This window comes from Bombus affinis, unplaced genomic scaffold (genome assembly GCF_024516045.1).
Source record: "Bombus affinis isolate iyBomAffi1 unplaced genomic scaffold, iyBomAffi1.2 ctg00000110.1, whole genome shotgun sequence".
NCBI classification, from domain to species: domain Eukaryota; kingdom Metazoa; phylum Arthropoda; class Insecta; order Hymenoptera; family Apidae; genus Bombus; species Bombus affinis.
In genome coordinates this window covers 1-14,243 of record NW_026108848.1, presented here as the reverse complement: position 1 = coordinate 14,243, position 14,243 = coordinate 1, and the positions used below count along the sequence as shown (strand labels likewise).

The window sequence follows — 14,243 nt, the reverse complement described above, 5'->3', positions numbered from 1 at the left end:
ATTACAACAAGCGTCCAGTCATAATGTGAAACATTAATCAAAATTTCTAATCTCGAGTATTTCAAGCCCCAGAACTCATCTTAATAAATATAAGAAGGACAGATTAAATTCAATTTGATTTTTCTAATTTTCTCGTTAATAATTAAATATGAGCATCAATCAATCAATAGTTCATAATGCACGGTATAATGCGTGTATAACATTCATCTGATTTCAATTAACTTACGTTTAAGCAAAATAATTATTCGAACTAGTTTATCATTCACATTATTACACATTTTAATTGTATATATATCTAGTACAACATAGAAAGAATGTTTTAGGATTATGAGTATTCGTTTAATTTTTAAGAAGAACAATAAGATTCAATACATGTACACAATAGTTAAAAATATGAAATCCAGTCGCTTTTACATTAAGTACCATTTCCTCGTAAATGAACATACAAAAGATAAATGTCAATAACTATAAATGCCTGTTTAATGTTTCTTTTTTGTTACGATTATATATGTAAAATTAGTTCTTGTAATGAATATTGCTTATAGGAATAAGGATTATTTTTCACTTGAAATAAGTTTGCTATGATATTTTAAATGACCGAATAAAATGCGGACAAAATATTTTAACCATACACGTAAAGATTCAAGTACGCTACATACAATAACTATAAGAATATATTTTTAAAAACGTAAGAATTTGTACTTTAGATAGCAATGCGTTTAAAAGTTATTTTATGAATTCACTTTATTAATTACTGATTTAAAATCTCCAGCATTTTCAGCAAATTGTCCAGAAAGTAGAAGAAAAGTACAACAAAAGTAGAAAACAGTTAATTTTGTAATATAAATTTATAGTCTACCGAATTAATACTCATATTTCTAAAACAGGGTCTATACACTTTCAAAATTTCAATCAAATCATATGCATAGTATTTCTTTTATCTCATATTCTAATTTCACCACATTAAATTTTCTAAAGAAAGATGATCTATTTATTTTAGATAACGCAAATCCTTTATTTTAGATATGCAAAGTCAAATATATTTTTGTCAATAAAGACACAAAAAATCTTAGATGTCTAAATGTCAGCTTTAAGAACAGTAGACTTGCCTGCCTTTAAACTTAAATGTCCTTTCCAGTAGTAAAACTTAAATAACATTAACAACGGCAGTAATATTTACGCCTACAGATGGAGGATATTAGACTTCGATTAAAATACAAGTAGCTCAATAAATATGTGTCTAAGTACGATGGTTAAAGAATAACGATTCGTCATTCTTTATTACGGCGCTTAATGCTATCCTTCTTTCAACAAATACAATCCTAGAGCAATGCCGCTGAAGAGAAATGTTATGCGTGAATTTATTTGCCTTTGCGGGATGAAGGTTTATTAAATTATTAAATGAAAATATTAAATGAAAATGAAAGTTTATTAAATGATTGTAATATATTATATAAATATATATGTCGGATTGAAGTCAGGATTAAGGAGATGGGCGTTTAATGAATTTTCATTAGAATTAGCCATTGTCGTGATACAACGAAGAGTTTATTAGCACAGGCTTATTAACAAGATTAAGCACTCGTAGCACTAGTGATAATGACCTTAGGTTCAAACGAATCCGCGGTCACGGGATGATAAACGTATGTTATCGCACAGTTCAAGTCTAACTCTTTGTTAACTAGACGTGAGGTATTCACTGGTTGTAAGATAGTACTGTCACTCGTCAATGAGATCACACGAAAGAATGACTCTCCGTCTCGACGATGTCGTCGAGGAAAACTATGTTGGGTGGGTCTAAGGATATGAGATCCTCGGATTCGTCAAAGAAAGCTTTCGTTCCAAAGGTGAGGGAAATTAGCGCTGTTGCTAATTGGTCGATCTCCATATCGGCGTTTTGAAAGAGATGCTGGCCGCCCTTAAGGCGAGGTTGTTGACGGGGGCATCGTTCGTGGAAGATAAGCTTCTCCTATCTTCCCGTAGTTGCAACAAGGACTGTTTGTCTAGATGAAGAACTTTGCTTAACTAAATCTTAAGATTTATTGCGGGTCCTCACGTTAGCTAAACATACTGCGGAGGTATATTGACATCTGGAGATCATCTTACCCGAAGGATAGGATCTGCGTGTGGCGAGCCACGGAACAGAAACCTTTGAAATATTTACTGCCACGTGTCGCTACGGCTATTTCTTTAAAGGAGAGGTATAGAGTTACTCTGTGCCTTTGTTAGATAAAACATTCATCCCTTTGACCGCGGCTACGTTCGGCGACTGATTGTCGCCTCGAGCCCAAGCTCATGATCATAAATCTCGAACAATCGGAGCGACATTTGTTTATGCTAAGTTACAGAATTACGGTATTCCCGCGAATCCAAGGAGGAGTTCCGGTGTTCTTTCATCTCCGACATATATATTATTATAATCACTTATTTTAATAATGACTTAATTTGTATAGTAAAAACAGCTAAAATCTCATGTAAGATTGTTGGGATGTTACGTGATATTTCTGTTGCATCATTGATTATCGTTATACTTTGAAAAATAATTAAGGAAGCGAACAATGCGTGGACGATTATGGCAGTTTTATTAATAAACGAACGTTTAGTAGAGAATATGGATTTACTGGATAAATAAATGTTTCATTAAATGTAACTGTTACGCGCAGAATAATATGTTGTTACATGTATGAACTAAAGTTAATGTAATACTCATATTGTATTTATGGTTTCAAAGAATTAATAAAATCTGCTGAGATTCAAACGTATGCTCTCCCTTTTATTCTATGAGAATTAAACATTTAGAAGATTTTATGAAAATGCACTAAAAAACAATCAGAAGCATCTGTTTCTCCTTTTCTTTCTTTTTTAATTATGTTGATTGCCACGCGATTTTTATACTTATTTTGACTTGGATAGATAGATTAAAGCGTACCATACCAAGACATTTCATTCTTGCAAAATATTCTAGTCTATTTGCGTACGTGCTCATAATCTTGGCTGATAACCGCCATTCGCTATATACATCGTTGGTATCGACGTCAAAGGATTGACACAGACAAATACACAATCCATACAATCCGATTTGATTGATTTTAGATCTTGCATCAAACAGATCTCTATATAAACAGATAATTTCTGATTCTAAACATTTGTATTACGTTCATCTAATTATTAGGATATTAGATATATTATAAAGGAAGATATTATGTATTAAATAATCTGCCTCTTGCAAAATATACGAATGCGATCTATATGTATAAACGATCACAAACAAGACACAACTACCGTCTGATAAATAACATATAAATAACATAATAAACAAATTTTTTTGTAAATAGTAAAATCTTATGATGATTGTAAGTATTGTAATAAATGTTAACTTATTATAACTCTGTCCTTGTTTTTGCACCTATCTAATACTATATAACGTAATATTATATAACGTAATATTACGTTGGCAACTAAGTGATTGCAGATTTTGTCATTACCACCTAATGTATATAGTATATATTATATAGTATTATATATATGTCGGGTTGACGTTATGGTTAGGGTTGGGGTTAGGGGCGTCAAAGGAATGTTCACGAGAATCAGCCATTGGTGCGGTACAACACAGGTGAAGTTTATTACAATAATGGAGATGTTACAGTCTTGACAATTAACCATGGCGGTTAAGCGCTCGCGACACTAGTGACAATGGCCTCAGGTTCGATAACGAATCCGCGGTCAACGGGATGATAGATGTACGTTCTCGCAAAGTCCAAGTCTGACTCTTTGTTAACAAAACGTGAAATATTCACTGATCGTAAAGACGTTACTCTTTTCGTCGATGAGATCGCACGAGAGAGAATGACTTTCTGTGCCGATGATGCCACCGAGGAAAAACTATATGGGGTGTGTCTAAGGACACGAGATCCTCGGATTTGTCGAGGAAAGTCTTCGTTCGGAAGGTAAGGGAAATTAGCATTGCTGATACTCGGCCAATCTCCATATCGGTGGTTAGAAAAAGATGCTAGCAGCCCATGAGGGAAAGTTGCTAGCGGGAAGCGTCGTTCGTGGAAAAATAGATTTCTCCTATCTTCCCGTAGTTGGAACAAAGACTGTCTGTTGGAATGTTTACTGTCACGTGCCGCTATGACTATTTCTTTTAAGGAGAGCTATAGAATTACTCCATGCCTTTGTTAGACAAAACGTTCATCCCTTGACCGCGGCTACGTTCGGCGACTGGTTGTCGCCTCGAGCCCAAGCTCACTATCATAACTCTCGAACAATTACAGTCGGATTGAATGACGGCAATTGCTTAATTACGGCCATGGTAGAATATAAATTACAGTATTAGGGGGTTTTCCCAAAGTTTCAAAGGGAAGGCTCCGGTGTTCCTTCATCTCCGACATATATATATAGTGTATTAAATTTATTCGAAAGTACTAGAATAGTTTATTGGACAAAGTGATCGATCCGAACTGTGCGTAGTTTATGACGGTGACTCGGCCGTCTAACGAGCGCATGTTCCACTGTTGCAGAGTTTTTCGTTGGTCGGAGCTGTGTAAGATATTTTGTGTAATTGGAAATTTAACGCAAAGGTACGTTGATAGCACATTGTGGTAAATACAGCGCGAACGGTAATTCTAATTATCTCATATCTAGTTGTAGGTTATCGGTTTGTTTTTCTTTGTATAAATCGAATTGCGAGCATGAATGGACGATGCATCTGGAGAAATGGACTGTGACGAATAACAACGAGCAGCAAGAGGATTAACAAGAGGAAGAAGGAAAAGAACGTTTAATCGTTGATAATGAGAAAATGTATTATCTGGTTGGTTGTGTGCGAGCGTGAGAGAAGAAGTGTGAAACGAGGGAAGGGCTGGGAGAAGTATCTTGTAAATGTGTAAATAACAAGTGTAAATAAAATAATTTGGAAATGTCAAACGTTTTGCGTAAAACAAGTAATGATAAGAGCGTAAAAATATGGGGTGAAAAGACGAGGTGTGTAATAAAGATGCGTAAATAAAATAAACGCGTTGCTAACTTGGGTGCGTGGAAGGGTGGAGCAGGAAAGGTAATAGCGATGTTAATTAAGCATGGGAATTTGTCAAAACATGGGTTAGTTTTGTTAGAAAATTGTAAAATATGTAAAAAGATTGTAGACGTTAGATGCGTGAAAGTTGAAAGAAGTAAGAAAAGAAGGAAAAGAGAGTATAAAATGATAATAGGTAATACGTAAGGCAATATAATTTTCTGGGTGGTAAAAGAATGGATTTGTTTGGATTCTAGGAGACTAAAGAATAAATAAAGATCCATTTAGGAGATACGTGCGCGTTGTTTATTCGACCATTGACCATAAATTGTGAAAGTAGGCTTTAAAAAGATAAATGACAGATAGAATAGCTTTTAAAGATTAAGAATATGGTTGCGTTAAGAAAGGCGTAATTGTGAAACGTATGAGTAATGGAATAAAATACCATTACGAAAGATAATAATTATATCTGGAAATATATTAATAAGGAATAACACGATTGGAATCTTGTAATTATACGGATAATATATGGAAAGTGATTAACGTTATATGACTTCCATTTAAAGGAACGAAAGGTATTAGAAATAAAATGGAACGGTATTATTAAATGTAGTAATTATATAGAATTATAGGAAATATGCTGGTAATTACATCCTTGGTGTAGGCTTGGATGAGAATTATAGTGCGTTACAAAGTCTGACAGGAAAGAAGAACGTCGGAAGAAGGTTTGGTGGAAGGGAATAGAGAGAAAGAAAATTTGTTGAAAGGTGTAATGTTATTTGAGAAAGGAAAGTTGGCATAGAAGGAAGAGAGAAATGTATAGGACTTGATAAATTTAATAAGTGGTAAATGGGTGGTGAGTAGAAAGAAGGGCAGAGAATAATAGAGTGTATCTAAAATATTTCTCTGATGAAAAGGTAAAAGACAAAAGAGCGGTGATTGTGGAAAAAATGGATTAAACATAAATATAGGTTTAAGCAAGCAACACGTAAAAAGCCCGGTTAGCTCCGCGGTAAGGTGTCGGACTCGTAACTCGGCTCGATTCTTCACCCTGGGTTTTCTTCCCCGTGGTGGTGTGTCCAAACGGGCTCGAGGTAGTGAAAGCTACCCGATTTTGCTGCCGCAAGCAATTTTTATCGTTCGTTTGGTAGATGTGGGAAGGAAGAGAAGAAGAGTACAGTGCCTAGTCCGGGTAGGCATGGCACGTAGATGGGTAAGGACACGAGCATTTATCGCACTACAGATTCAAATATAGAGGGAATTCTACCCTAAATATGCTATTCTAAATATAGAGGCATATTACAGTTACAAATTACAAACGTTATTAAATAAAACGAAGTAAGTAATTAAACGAATAATTGACCTACAACAACACACTAACGTAATCTTATATTAGAAACAGAATTAGAACAGAATTATCTGTGTGAAAATATCAGAATTACATGTATATTTAAGGATTAACGTAATTGTTGTACGAAGTTGAGAAAGTTTATTAATCGATATAAAATATTCTGTCGAATTGAGAAAGTTAACAATGTTGTAAAATATCTGCAGTTGTCATGAATCCAAATATTATATAAATTCTTCTCCCTCTGAAATAGGTGACTATAGGTTGACCACTGACCAACTTCACGATTGGTTGTTATAGTTAATCTTTTGCGCGATTAATTCACTCTCCAAGGAATTGTAGGAACTTCCTTAGAAACTGTGCCAAGTTCTTCGTGTACAAAAGACCGTAAATTAACTACGTGTAGAGAAAATCATGCGAAAATTCGCCTCGGGTGACGAGGTATCGTCGTGGATAATCGTTACTAACCGAATTATCGAAAATTCGATGAATTAAAAAAACACGTATATGATCGATGCTGCGATCTATGGCAGACGGCCGGAACTGCGGGAAAGTAACAAGGAGCATAGAATGTACGAGAAGATATCTCAACTCCTGTTAGACAAGGAAAGCTATATTGTGCGACAAGGACAGACGTCCTTCTACCACTACTTTATACATTTAAACCATTAATTTCTAACAGTCAAATTATTAATTTATGACATTTAAGCCATTAATTTATAACACTTAAGCTATTAATTTATAACATTTAAGGAATTAATTTTTAACATTTATGCCATGAATTTACAACATCTAAGCTAATAATTTATAACATTTAAGGTATTACTTTATACATTTAAACCACTAATTTCTAACAGTCAAACTATTAATTTATAACAATTAAGCTAATAATTTATAACATTTAAGCTATTAATTTATACATTTAAACCATTAATTTCTAACAGTAAAACTATTACTTTATACACTTAAACTATTAATTTCTAACAATCAAACTATTTGTTACGCCACGAGGCTTAACACAGGCTGTACTTTCTAACCGTCACTCGCGGCCCTACAATGTCTCAGTCAGATCGTCTTATCTGACCGCCGGATCATATACAATGTATCGACGAGCGTGTCACGACCGGCATACTTCAAATCCGATGGACCGATGATGGAGATAGAGATGTGGCGGCCTTGGCGACAATGTATATCGCCGAAGTGCCTAATGAGTCATCTGTATCCTAACGGTCCTTCCACCGAATGTCCTAGAAGCGTGACAGCGGTCACGTACGCCTACAGGGTAGTGGGGATATTGAGGGATGACAAACAAAGAAGAAACAGATGTTACCGAAAGTCAAATTGTAAGAGCTTCAGTCTTGGAAAGTCACGGCTGGAGCTCAGAACGAAATCGCAGTCAGTGTAAATTCAGAAATAAATTCTCCTTTTTTTGTTATCTTAATTTTTTTCTTTTCGTTCGAGCCTCCTGCTTTTTATTTTACGTGACAAGCGCATAGCTGTTGCCAAGCAGCGAGTTCTCGAAACGTCGAATTTGGTCCGTTACGTTTTCCACGCAAGAACAGACATACGTGATCATAGGCGCGAACAGTGGCGTGACCTAAGTATAGTGGGGGTCGTCTTAAAGATGAGACAAAGAAATCATCTAAAGTCGATCAGTTCCTTGTGACGCGTCGAACGTTACACATTGAGTCAAAGATCTAACGCCAATTCAAGTCGATCCGCGACATTGCCAAACATTCGCTTATTCTATTAAGTATCATATCGTGCTACGTCCACCAAGAGACTAAGCTCAATTGTAAGAGCCTTGCTCTATATTGTATACATCTATATTATCTGCGTGCGATAAAGTTGTTAATTGTTGATATCTTTTCAATCGTGTAGACTAATTGTTGGAAATATACATTATTGTAATTCTGTGACTCTCAGTGTTATACCGCATCAACCACCCCGATTATCCCAACCGAAATACGGGGATCGAACTATTCGTGGTGTCGATTATTCTAATCGTAACGGGAATTTACGACTCTCGTTGACGCGTATTCTAACGACCGCGTCTCCCCGCGATAGCTCGAATTTTACACTATTAATTTATAACATTTAAGCTATTTATTTATAACATTTAAGCTATTATTTTACAACGTCTAAGCCACTAATTTATAACATTTAAGCTATTAATTTATACATTTAAAACATTAATTTCTTACATTTAAGCCATTAATTTATACTTCTTGACCATTCATTTCTGATATTTAAACTGTTAATTTATAAAAATTTAAGCTATTAATTTATAACGTCTAAGCAATAAATTTACAACATTTAAACTATTACTTTATACATTGAAACCATTAATTACTAACAGTTAAACTATTAATTTTTAACGTTTAAACTATTAATTTATTACATTTAAGCATATTAATTTATAACATTTTGGGTATTAATCTATAACATCTAAGCCATTAATTTGCGACATTTGAACTATTACTTTATACATTTAAACCATTAATTTCTAACTGTGAAACTATTAATTTATAACATTTAATCTATTGATTTATAACATTTAAGCTCCTCAATTTACTACATATAAGCCATTAATTTATAACATTTAAGCTATTAAATTGTAACGTGTTAACCATTAATTTACAACATTTAAACTACTACTTTATACATTTAAACCATTAATTTCTAACAGTCAAACTATTAATTTATAACATATAAGCTATTAATTTGTAACTTATAAGATTTTAATTTACAATAATTGGACCTTCAAGTAACAACATTTAAAAATTTATTGTAACATTTAAATCATTAATTTACAACATCTGCCCTATTAATTAATAACAATTAAACAATTAATTTATTGCAATCAAACTATTAATTAACGACATTTTAACCATTACTTAAAAACAATTGTAGCATTCATTTGTGGCATTTAAGTCATTACTTAATAACAATTAGTTCATTAATTTGTAACAATCAAACCATTAATGAACAACTTTTAAGCTATTACTTAATAGCAATCAAAGCATTAATTTATAATATTTAAACCACTAATTTGTAACATTGGAACAACGATATCATGGTAAAAACTGTTTCAACATAGTCTAGTTTAGATCATCCAAAACAGTCGCGATGATCTAGACCGGACTAATATCTCCTGCTGGGTGGGATGTCGTGGGCAACCGCGGGGTACGGGCGCTCTGGCCTTAATTATTCACAAGATAAATACAGATGTAAAGTGCATTGTGATTCTATTCGGTACAATGATCCATCTTGGAACGAAAAATAAAAATCTCTTTTCTCTTCATCCTCTTGCTTACTACACAGAAAAAATTGTCCTCTTTATTTTTCGCTTCGCGGTCGCTTAATTCTTTCACACTGTCGCGTGATATACTCCCAAATCTCTTTACGTAGGCCCATGGTCAAGTAGGTTCGTACCTCGACATTCTGCCAATGGGTTGAATGCCGAGATGGATGTATAACGTTAAATAACCCATGGGCGGGTCTCTTGCGTAGTCACCTCCTCGTGGTGAGACCTGGTAATTGACATCGTTTTCCAAAAAATTAATCCGTTGATTAATCTTTGGAAAACGATGCCAAGCTAAGAACTACGCACCAGTCCGGTTTGTATCTCCAAATGCCGCGAACAGAATTTTGGATGATTCAGACTGGATTGCAACGTGAGACACCGTGAGACGACAACTACTACTATCAAGGAGAACATAAGGTATCTCTACAAAAAAAAAAAAAAAAAGAGAACATTCTTACTTGTCCTTGCTCCAGACACCATTTAGGATACTACATCCATAACATAGGTAGCGGCACTCCGCAGCGAACTTCCCAACGGTTTCTATCCCGCGGTTCGCTACATAAAGGCTCTACCCTTCGAAGAAGACGACGGCCAGATGTCGATACACGTTCACCGAATATATTTTCAGTTAGGACCGGGACCCGCTATAAATCTTATGATTTACGTAGCCAAGGTTCTCTAAAGGGACAAATAATCTTTGCCTCAACAGTCCCTACATATAGCATCCGCTACGGGAAAACACAGGAAATCTGCTTTTCCTGACGTACGACGCTCCGCGCTAGCAACTTTCCCTCAATGGTGCCTTACATCCATTTCCAGCGACCAACACAGAGTTTAGTCAATTAACAGCGACGTCCATTTTCCTCACTTTCCGAACCAACACTTTCCTGAACGAATCCAACGATTCCGTATCCTCAGACGTAACGCACCGAGCTCAAACTTGTAACCGCTAACCAATAATCGTATAACGCGTCCTGCGCCGAAAGGTATATCGTGAACTTATATAAATAAAGAAATTAAGAAACAATTATCGTGGAAGAATGTCGAGTGATTCTTCTTTTACACCTATCACGCACATCGCATCAACTCACAGAGATAGATACATACGTATGTTAAGTGCATCGTGATTCCATTCTATTTCGTACATCTGGCATGTCTTTTGCTAACGAAATCATTTCATTTCTGAGCGTTGCCGCTATACCGGACCCGGACAACCCGGGCATCCCCTAGGGCTAGGGCTATAGGGCTATAGAACGGTCGGGGAGATAGCCGACGAGGTCTGGCAGGGTTGGAAATTTGAGTGACGGGGTTGGCGCGGGTTGGGAAGTAGTTCGCCGGGGTTTGCGAGGGCTGGGCAGTAGGGTGACGGGGTTGGCGAGGGTTGGAAATTTGAGTGACGGGGTTGGCGCGGGTTGGGAAGTTGGGTGACAGGGTTGGCGAGGGTTGGGAAGTAGTTCGACGGGGTTTGCGAGGGTTGGGCAGTAGGGTGACGGGGTTGGCGAGGTTTGGAAATTTGAGTGACGGGGTTGGCGCGGGTTGGGAAGTTGGGTGACAGGGTTGGCGAGGTTCGGGAAGCTGGGTGACGGGACAGGTTCGGTTCGGGTTCCGGTTGGTAATTGGAGTAACGGGGCAGGCTCGGGTAGGTTATTCGAGCAACGGGACAGGCACGGGTTGCTGTTGTTAATTGTTGTTGTTAATTCGAATGACGGGACGGGTTAGGTTGTGCAAGAAGGCCGATCACGGGACGCCTCCGACGGGTTACCGGCTGCGTTTGGGAGGGGTCGAGGTCGAGGTTGGTACCCGGATGAAATATCTGGGTCTGACTCTCGACAGCCATTGGACCTTCGGCCATCATTTCGAGCGTCTGGTACCGTCCGTCGAGGCTACAGCCAACGCTCTGGGGCGTCTGTTGCCTCGGCTCGGCGGACCGGGCGTCGGAGTGCGTCGGTTGTACGCCGGGGTTGTGCGATCGAGGCTCCTTTACGGTGCTCCGATCTGGGCGGGAAGCCTGTTGGCCAATCGTTGCAGTCTCCTGTTGGTCAGAAGACTGCATCGTACGGTAGCCGTTAGGACGGTGAGAGCGTATCGCACAGTCTCGGCCACGGCGGCGTCGTTGCTCGCGGGGCTCCCCCCGTTCGAGTTGGAGGCCCTACGGTCTTGCGAGATTTATCAACACACGCGAGCACCGTCAGGCGGGGTGGACGAGGCGGCACGCGGTGACGCTGTGATGCAGGCTCGACGAACCTTATTGGATTCGTGGCGGGCCGGTCTCGCAACGGGATCCGGCGCGCCAGGCCTCAGGGTCATCGAGGCTGTCGTGCCAAACTGGGACGATTGGTTGGACGGCGGCGGACCTCCCTTGACCTACAGGGTGACGCAGGTGCTCACTGGGCACGGGTGCTTCGGTGAATACCTGCACCGAATCGGGAAAGAAGCGACCGCGCGTTGCCACCACTGTGATGCGTATGTGGATTCGGCGCAACATACACTGGAGCACTGTCCGGCGTGGGCGTTACTTCGCCGCGCCCTCGTTGCTGAGATAGGGAGAGATCTCTCTCCGCCGGCCGTGTTCGGTGCGCTGCTGGCGAACGAGAGGAGTCGGAAGGCGGTCGTCACATTCTGCGAGCAGGTGATGCTTCAGAAGGAGGCGGCAGAGCGCGAGAGAGAACGTGATTCCCATTTCGAACGGATAGGTGGACGACGTCGGGCTGGGAGTCGCGGGCACGCCATTTCCAGGCGAGCTCGGACCGCTTCGCTGTCAGGTGGGTTTTAGTCGCCGGCCTCTTCGGCGCCGCGGTGTCGCCAAATCACCTGGTCGGGGAACCAGGAGGTCTTGCACGGCGGCCCGTCGGGGGTGGCGCGATGCGCGGTGGCCGCGCATCGCGCCGTTAGTTAGTTTGGCATAACTCGAGGTGAACTCGGCGCGGAGGGGGCTCGTGATGACATGCTAATGAGCGTTTCTAGGGCCCTTTCCGCCAGGCGTCAAGTACGGCCACCGTGGAGGTTTTAGCCGGTACGAATCCGGCACTACCCGGCGTCCTCTCCCCGGAGGGCGCGGGGCGCCTATGAAGGTTTCCTCCACGAAAAAAAAAAAAAAAAAAAAAAAAAAAAAAAAAAAAGGTTGGGGTTAGGTTGGGGTTAGGTTGGGGTTAGGTTGGGGTTAGGTTGGGGTTAGGTTGGGTTAGGTTGGGGTTAGGTTGGGGTTAGGTTGGGGTTAGGTTGGGTTAGGTTGGGGTTAGGTTGGGGTTAGGTTGGGGTTAGGTTGGGGTTAGGTTGGGGTTAGGTTGGGGTTAGGTTGGGGTTAGGTTGGGGTTAGGTTGGGGTTAGGTTGGGGTTAGGTTGGGGTTAGGTTGGGGTTAGGTTGGGGTTAGGTTGGGGTTAGGTTGGGGTTAGGTTGGGGTTAGGTTGGGGTTAGGTTGGGGTTAGGTTGGGGTTAGGTTGGGGTTAGGTTGGGGTTAGGTTGGGTTAGGTTGGGGTTAGGTTGGGGTTAGGTTGGGTTAGGTTGGGTTAGGTTGGGGTTAGGTTGGGGTTAGGTTGGGGTTAGGTTGGGTTAGGTTGGGGTTAGGTTGGGGTTAGGTTGGTTGGGTTAGGTTGGGGTTAGGTTGGGGTTAGGTTGGGGTTAGGTTGGGTTAGGTTGGGGTTAGGTTGGGTTAGGTTGGGGTTAGGTTGGGGTTAGGTTGGGGTTAGGTTGGGTTAGGTTGGGTTAGGTTGGGGTTAGGTTGGGGTTAGGTTGGGGTTAGGTTGGGGTTAGGTTGGGGTTAGGTTTGGGGTTAGGTTGGGTTAGGTTGGGTTAGGTTGGTTGGGGTTGGGTTGTGGGTTAGGTTGGGGTTAGGTTGGGGTTAGGTTGGGGTTAGGTTGGGGTTAGGTTGGGGTTAGGTTGGGGTTAGGTTGGGGTTAGGTTGGGTTGTGTTGGTTGGGGGGGTTTGGGGTTGGGGGTTTGGTTGGGGTTGGGGTGGGTGTGTGGTTGGGGTTAGGGTGGGGGTGGGTTGGGGGGTGGGGGGTTGGGGGGGTTGGGTGGGTGTGGGGGTTGGGGTGGGTGGGGGGGTGGGGTGGGGGGGGGTGGGGGGGGTGGGGGGGTGGGGTGGGGTGGGGGGTGGGTGGGGGGGGTGGGGGGGGGGGGTGGGGGGTGGGGGGGTTGGGGGGGTGGGGGTGGGGGGTGGGGGTGGGGGGGGTGGGGGGGTGGGGGGGGGGTGGGGGGGTGGGGGGGGGTGGGGGGGGGGTGGGGGTGGGGGGGGTGGGGGGGGTGGGGGGGGTGGGGGGTGGGGGTGGGGGGGTGGGTGGGGGTGGGGGGGTGGGGGTGGGGGTGGGGGGGTGGGGGGGGGGGTGGGGGGGTGGGGGGGGGTGGGGGTGGGGGGTGGGGGGGGTGGGGGGGGTGGGGGGGTGAGAGAGATTATTATTATTATGTGTGTTTTGTTGTGAAGTTAAAATTAAGTTAAAATTAAGTTAAATTAATTTAAATTAAGTTAAAATTAATTAAAATTAAGTTAAATTAAGTTAAAATTAAGTTAAAATTAAGTTAAAATTAAGTTAAAATTAAGTTAAAATTAAGTTAAAATTAAGTTAAAATTAAGTTA

The 14,243-nt window shown here is 40.8% G+C and overlaps 1 long non-coding RNA gene across 1 annotated transcript; it reads left to right on the top strand.

Annotated features, from left to right (window-relative positions):
* The first annotated feature begins 4,107 nt into the window (after positions 1–4,107).
* On the top strand, positions 4,108–6,896 carry LOC126927423 (uncharacterized). The gene is made up of 2 exons (XR_007715473.1): positions 4,108–4,580; positions 4,645–6,896. It is a non-coding gene; the product is annotated as an uncharacterized LOC126927423 (long non-coding RNA).
* Positions 6,897–14,243: the final 7,347 nt, after the last annotated feature.